Source organism: Vulpes vulpes, chromosome 3, assembly GCF_048418805.1.
Source record: "Vulpes vulpes isolate BD-2025 chromosome 3, VulVul3, whole genome shotgun sequence".
NCBI lineage: Eukaryota > Metazoa > Chordata > Mammalia > Carnivora > Canidae > Vulpes > Vulpes vulpes.
This window is the reverse complement of record NC_132782.1, coordinates 56,693,373-56,699,372: the sequence shown is the minus strand read 5'-3', so window position 1 is coordinate 56,699,372 and position 6,000 is coordinate 56,693,373. Positions and strand designations below refer to the sequence as shown.

The following is a 6,000-nucleotide window of genomic DNA, read 5'->3' as shown; positions in this document are numbered from 1 at the left end:
CCTGGGACCCCAGGGTCACTCCCTGGGCTGAAGGTAGGTACTCAACTGTTGAGCCACCCAGGCATCTGGGTTGTGTGTGATATATTAATAACCCTTCAATTCCCTTATTATGCAGAGCTTTGGAGTCAGTTCTTGGCCTTACTAATCATTTATTCAACAAATGTGTATTTTTTAAATATTTATTTATTTGAGAGGGAGCATGCACTGCACACATGTGCTTGTCTGAGGGGGAGGGGCAGAGGAAGATGAGGGTGGAGTGGGGGTGGGGGGGGAAGGAGAGAGAGAGAGAGAATCTCAAGCTGACTCTCTGATGAGCAGAGCCTAAGGGTCTCTATCCCACCACCCTGAGATCAGGACCTTAGTAGAAACCAAATTTGGAGGCTCAACCGGCTGTGCTAGGCAGGTGCCCCTAACAAATACTTTTTCTTTTTCTTTTCTTTTTTTTTTTTTTTAAGATTTTATTTGACAGAGAGAGAGCATAAGCACAGGGAGTGGCAGGCAGAAGGAGGCAGAGGGAGAAGCAGGTTTCCTGCTGAGCAGGGAGTGGACTCCATCCTAGGACTCTGGGATCATGACCTGAGCCTAGGGCAGACGCTCAATCCACTGAGCCACCTAGGCACCCTTCAACAAATACTTTTTGCGTGCATGCTAAATTCTTTAGAACAATTTATTACATTTAAGTACATCCAAAAAATTGATCACATAAATAGTATAAAAAATTATAAGTGAACTCTCTCTAAACCTACTACTCAGCTCCAGGGGTAAATTTTTACACAGTGAGTTGAACAGATTGAAGGAAGACAGAGACAGATCCCTGGAGAGCTGCAGCAGTCTTGGGCAGAGAGATGATGAGGCCTCAGGCAGGATGTTATAGGAAGAAAGAAAGGGAAAGGTGGGCTCAAAAGATACTTAGGATTTGATGGATTGTCACTCACTAGTTGTATAAACTAGTGAAGTCCCAACCTTTCTGAGCCTCAATTTCTGCATCTGCATAATAGGTTAGTGATAACTATTGTTATCCGTATCCCTAGCACCTAACACAAAGCTTGGCACAAGATGATAAACACACACAAATCATTACTACTGTTTTAGACCTGTGGGAGGTTCATCTACGCTGGGAGAATGAATAGTCGGTCTGTCAAACTGGAGGCTGGAACTCGCCATCTTCTAGGGAGGAATATGATAAATGACGGTGCCTCTGCCAGAACGGGCATCCAGACTCCCCAGGCAGTGCGGCAGCAGCACCAGCCCGCATCAGAGTCTGGCCGCCGCCAACCCCAGCTCCAGCCCTGCGCGGGCCCCAGCACCAGCTGGAGCCCCGGCCCCGCCCACATCCCTGCAAGCCCCGCCCCCCGGGCCGCGCGCGCGCCGCCGCCGCCGCCGCCGCCGCCGCCGCGCACGCGCGCCTCGCCCCGCCCCTGCTGCTGACGTGCGAGGCCGAGAGGGACGGGCGGGCTCCGCCGAGCCGCGTGCTTCCGCGGGCTCCGGGGTCGCTGGGGCCTCGTGGCGGGGCGGCTCCGCGGGGCTTCGCCCGCCCCCGCACCTCCCTCGTGCCCTCTCGCGGCGCCCGGCGGGCCCTGCGCTTCGGCCGGAGACCCGGGAGAGGGTGAGTGTTGGCGGGAGCGGGAGCGGGAGCGGGACCGGACCGGCCGGGCGCGCGCTCCGCTCTCCGGGGCATTGTCTGGGCGGGGGCGGCGCGGGCACGTGCGCTCCCCTCCCCCACCCTGCGCGCCGCGCGGCCCCGGCGGCGCGGGGGCAGGGAGCCGGCGACTGCGGGGAGCGGAGCACCGCGAGGAGCAGGCCGGGTGAGTGTGCGGGTCGGGGGAGTCTCGGGAGCGGGAGCCTGCAGCTGGGTGTGGGGTCCTTCCTCGGGGCTCAGCGCTCTCGGAGGGCGGCGGGGTCCCTGGAAGCCCCGGGGCTGGAGCTCTCGGCATGGTGGGCTTGGTGGCCTGTGAGGGGCTTGGAGACGAGATTGGGCTCCGGCTCCGGCTCCGGCAAGTTGTGGGTTTACCGACAGGCACCGCGGAATCTGCTTCCAACCTGTCGCCATCCTTACGGTCCTCCCTCGCGAAGGATGAGTGGGATTTGGAAAGGTTGGAGGATTTTCCGGGCATATGCTCCAGTTAAAAGCACCAGAGGCGTGACACAGTGCGGGGTGACAGCGGAAAGCTTGGGAAAGTGGGACTTGGAAGAAAGGCTGGTTTGGTGGGTTGTGGCCAGATTGCAAAAGACAATGAATGAGGTTTATATCATAACCTTGTATTCTGTCGTGAGTGTAATCAGGGTAAAGAATAGAAAGTAGAGGAGGAAAATATCACCAGTAATCCCACGGCCCTGACACCTCTTTCGTAGTGTTCTGTGTGTGTTTGCTGGTATTTTCATCTAAGCTTGTAACAGTTGCAATTAGGGTTTACTTACAATTTTCCATTCTCTTTTCTCCTTATGGTGTTAAAACGAGATGTAATATACAGTATTCGGCAGCATCCTTTATTCCTAATAAGCAAATAGCAAGTATTCATCATAGAAAAATTAAGAAATATAGACAAGCAAAATGAGGAAGAGTTTTCATAGTTCTGCTGCCTCGAGATATTGTGTATTTTTGGTTCTGTATATTCTTTCAAAGATAGTGGAGCAGATAATGCCCTGGTTAGGAATTTAGTTTTCATACGGATCCTTTGAAGGTTTTAAGAAGGCGGGTAGCATAATCTGACTGCTCTGTAGAGGAAGAGGGTGAAAATGGGAGCGGGGGAGATCAGTTAGGATGCTGTTTGCAGTACCTTGAACTAGGGCCATGGCAGCGAGATGAAGAGTACAGAGATTTTTTTTTTAATATATTTTTTAAGTTTATTTATGATAGTCACACACAGAGAGAGAGAGAGAGAGAGAGAGAGAGGCAGAGACACAGGCAGAGGGAGAAGCAGGCTCCATGCACCGGGAGCCCGACGTGGGATTCGATTCCGGGTCTCCAGGATCGTGCCCTGGGCCAAAGGCAGGCGCCAAACCGCTGCGCCACCCAGGGATCCCGAGTACAGAGATTTAAACGTTATTTTGGTTGTAGAATGAACAAGACTTGTGAGTGGGTTAGTGAGGAAATAGGAGACTTCTTTACTTTTTTTTTTTTTAATTTTTTTTATTTATTTATGATAGTCACAGAGAGAGAGAGAGAGAGAGAGAGAGAGAGGCAGAGACATAGGCAGAGGGAGAAGCAGGCTCCATGCACCGGGAGCCTGATGTGGGATTCGATCCCGGGTCTCTAGGATCGCACCCTGGGCCAAAGGCAAGCGCCAAACCACTGCGCCACCCAGGGATCCCTACTTTTTTTTTTTTTAATGTATTTTTAAGGATTTATTTATTTGAGAGAGAAGGATTGCTTGAGTCCTAGAGAGCAGGAGGAGGGGGAGGGGTGGAGAGGAGAGAGAGAGAGAGAATCTCCAGTAGACACTCTGCTGAGCACGGAGCTGAAGTGGGGCTCTATCTTTTGGCCCTGAGATCATGACTTGAACTGAAATCAAGAGTCGAATGTTTAACCTACTCGGTCACCCAAGCACCCTTTTATATATTTTTTAAAATTAAGTTAAACTCTCTTCCCATCCTGGGGCTTGAACTCAGGTCTCTGAGATCAGGAGTTGCATCCTCTACTGACTTAGCTAATCAGATGCCCCGAGAATTCTCTCTTTTTTTTTTTGGTAGTTGTTTTGAGCAGCTATGGGTAGATAGAGACATTTACTGAGAGGGAGAAGAATGGAAGAGAAACTTGAAGGGGGAAAAATCATGAGTTCTGTTTTGGGTATATTAAATGTGAGATGTATATCAGTTATGAAGTTGGTATATTGAGGAAATTGGATGTGCAGGTTTAGAGCTCATGGAAGAGAGAGCTAGGAGCTGTTAGATAAAACTTTGGAATTCATTACATAGATGATATTGAAAGGTATGGGACTGCATGAGATCACCAAGGGAAAGAATATAGATAGAGAAGTGAAAATTGGCACTTGATCGCTAATACTTTGAGCTGCAGTATGGGAAGAAGATTGAACATAGTATGGAAGAAACAGCCAGTGAGGTAGGGAAAAAAGGCAGAAGACCAAAAGGTGTCATGGAAGCCAGGAAAAATAAGTTCAGAGAGGATAGAGGATGTCCATCCCTGACTTTGAGATGTTTAGTGAGATGCTCAATTGGATTTGGAGGTTGTTGGTTTTGTCATTGGTATTTTTTTAAATTTTTTTTTTATATTTTATTTTTTTATTCATTTATGATAGAGAGAGAGAGAGAGAGAGAGGCAGAGACACAGGCAGAGGGAGAAGCAGGCTCCATGCACCGGGAGCCCGATGTGGGATTTGATCCTGGGTCTCCAGGATCATGCCCTGGGCCAAAGGCAGGCGCCAAACCACTGCGCCACCCAGGGATCCCGTGTCATTGGTATTATTATATTTAAGATTAAAAAATTTTTAGTGATCTCTACACCCATCGTGGGGCTTGAACTTAAAACCTGGAGATCAAGAGTCTCATGTGCCACCAGCTGAACCAGCCAGGCACCTCTGGTCATTGTTGTTATTATCCAGAGTTCTAGAAGTGGGAGATGGAAACGGGATTGGAATAATTAATTGATTGGGGCTTGAGGAAGGGAAGATAATGAGTGTGGATTAGAAAAACCTGGGCCTTTTTCGAGATGCCTCATTTCCATCTGCTCCCAAACTAAATTTGGTAGGTGAAAAATGGTGTCTTGTTTAATTTTTCATTCATTGTTTACTAGAGTGTTTGAACATTTTTTTTTTGTTTGAACATTTATTTTATTTTTATTTTATTTTATTTTATTTATTTTTTTGTTTGAACATTTTTTAACATATATTTGCCATTGGTGATTTTCTGCATCTGTCCTGTATATATTTTTTGTGTTTATCACTTTTGGGAATTGATTATCAAGAGTCCTTTTAGATCTTGAAAACATGTAGTTTGACATAGAGCTTGCAGAACTTCTGCTCTTAAGTATTTTTCCCTTCTGGGAGTAAATGAGTTTATAACATATGCTCCATCAGGAAGGACATGGTTAATGGAAAAGCCATACTTAACATTTAACTCCTACATATGCTTCTTTTTTTTTTTTTTCCAATTATAGTGGAATACACATAAAATTTAGCACCTTAATGATTTTTAAGTGTGCAGTTCAGTGGTATTAGTTACATTTGTAGCATTGTATTTGTAGCATTTGTAGCATACATTTGTACATTTTGCAACCATGACCACCATCCATTTTGGTCACTCTTTTCATCTTATAAAACTGAAAATCTATGCCCATTAAACAACTCCCTACTCCCCCTTTCTCCTAGTCCCCAGCAACCACCGTTCTTTCTGTCTCTGTGATTGATTTTGACTACATTAAGTACCTCATATAAGTAGAATCATACAGTATTTGTCATTTTTTTTTTTTAAGATTTTATTTATTTATTCACGAGAGACACACAGAGAGGCAGAGACACAGGAAGAGGGAGAAGCAGGCTCCATGCAGGGATCCCGACGCGGGACTGGATCCTGGGACCCTGCCTTCTGAGTGGAAGGCAGATGCTCAACCACTGAGCCATCCAGGCATCCCAGTATTTGTCATTTTCTGACGAGTTTATTTCACTTGGTATAAGATCTTCAAAGATCATATCCATGTTGTAGCATGTGTCGGGATTTCCTTTTTAAAATTTTTTTTTAAGTTTTAATTTTATTTCCAGTTAACATACATATTAGTTTCAGGGGTACAATATAGTGATTCAACATTTTCATACATTACCCTGTGCTGATCACAAGTGCACTTACCTATTTCACCCATCCTCCCACCTCTCTTCTGGTACCAGTTTGTTCTCTGTAATTAAGAGTCTGTTTCTTGGTTTGTGTCTCTTCTCCCCTTTGCTCATTTGTTTCCTAAATTCCACATATCAGTGAAATCATACAGTATTTGTCTTTCTCTGACTGACTTCACTTGGTATTATACTCTCTAGCTCCATCCATGTGGTTGCA

At 46.5% G+C, this 6,000-nt stretch overlaps 1 protein-coding gene across 3 annotated transcripts in view; it reads left to right on the top strand.

Annotated features, from left to right (window-relative positions):
• Positions 1 to 1,385: 1,385 nt before the first annotated feature.
• YEATS2 (YEATS domain containing 2) overlaps positions 1,386 to 6,000 on the top strand; it is a 117,615-nt gene continuing 113,000 nt past the window's right edge. Inside the window, exon 1 of one of the 3 annotated variants that reach the window (XM_072752570.1) lies at positions 1,386 to 1,606. The gene's annotated coding sequence lies outside the window, so the exon portion shown is untranslated. Of the gene's footprint in view, positions 1,607 to 1,715; positions 1,806 to 6,000 lie in introns of those variants that run through there. The other 2 variants (XM_072752571.1, XM_026007243.2) reach the window with 2 other exon arrangements.